This window comes from Callithrix jacchus, chromosome 19, assembly GCF_049354715.1.
Source record: "Callithrix jacchus isolate 240 chromosome 19, calJac240_pri, whole genome shotgun sequence".
Classification (NCBI taxonomy): Eukaryota; Metazoa; Chordata; class Mammalia; order Primates; family Cebidae; genus Callithrix; species Callithrix jacchus.
The window spans coordinates 23,151,335-23,152,635 of NC_133520.1; the positions used below are offsets into that span (position 1 = coordinate 23,151,335).

General features: G+C 45.9%; 1 non-coding gene across 1 annotated transcript; it reads left to right on the forward strand.

Moving 5' to 3' along the window:
• Positions 1–443: 443 nt before the first annotated feature.
• LOC118149618 (small nucleolar RNA U13) lies at positions 444–547 on the forward strand. Its single transcript, XR_004737187.1, has one exon. It is a non-coding gene; the product is annotated as a small nucleolar RNA U13 (small nucleolar RNA).
• Positions 548–1,301: the final 754 nt, after the last annotated feature.

Sequence of the window (1,301 nt, forward strand, 5' to 3'; positions counted from 1 at the left end):
TTTTAGTAAAGACAGGGTTTCTCCACGTCAGTCAAGCTGGTCTTGTACTCTCGACCTCTGGTGATTTACCCGCCTTGGCCTCCCAAAGTACTGGGATTACAGGCGTAAGCTACCACGCCTGGCCAATTTTTGTATTTTTAGTAGAGACAGGGTTTTGTTGGGCAGGCTGGTGGTCTTGAACTCCTGACCTCAGGTGATCTGCCCACCTCAGCCTCCCAAAGTGCTGGGCTTACAGGCATGAGCCACTGCACCTGGCCAATACAGTACATATTTTCAATCAGAGACCGTTACATGGCGCCATCTTCCTCTTAGCCACAATACATGGGCCTGGGACTTGAGGGGTAGAAGTAGCTTCTCTCACAACTATCACACCTAACTCCTCCTTTCATAGTCCCAGTTTCTGTATCAGTTAAGGTCCAGCCAGGAGACAGAAACCACACCAGATCCTTTTATAGTTCCTAAATGTGATGACTGGATGTTCACGTGCATGTGTGAGCTGTACCATCTTCAAACCTTGTGCCGACATTGGTACGTTACCCAGCTGACATGAAAAAAGAAAAGAAACCACACCAGTTGTTTTATTACTATTATTATAATTATTAATTAATTTATTTTATTTTATTTTTTCTGAGACAGAGTCTTGCTTTTTCGCCAGGCTGGAGTGCAGTGGCGAGATCTCTTGGCTCACTGCAACGTCCGCCTCCCAGGTTCAAGCGATTCCCCTGCCTTAGCCTCCTGAGTAGCTGGGACTACAGGCACCTGCCACCATGCCCAGCTAATTTTTTGTAATTTTAATAAAGACAGGGTTTCACCATGTTGGCCGGGACGGTTTTGATCTCCCAACTTCATGATCTGCCTGCCTCGCCCTCTCAAAGTGCTGAGATTACAGGCATGCGCCACTGTGCCTGGGCATTATTATTTATTTTTTAGATACCACATCTTGCTATGTTGCCCAGGCTGGTCTCAAACTCCTGGATTCAAGAGATCCTCCTAACTTGGCTTCCTAAAGTCTTGGGATTACAGATGTGAGCCACTGCAACTGACCCCACACCAGTGGCTTTAAAATAAATTTTTGTAAGCAGGGAACTCTGTCACCTGGGTGGGAGTGTAGTGGTGCAATCATAGCTTATTGCAGTCTCAAACTCCAGGGCTCAAATGATCCTCCTGCCTCATTTATTTATTTTATTATTTTTTTTTTTTTGTAGAGATGAGATTTCACTATGTTGCCTAGGCTGGTCTTGAACTCCTGGACTCAAGTGATCCTCCCACCTTGGCCTCCCAAAGTGCTAGGATTACAGGCA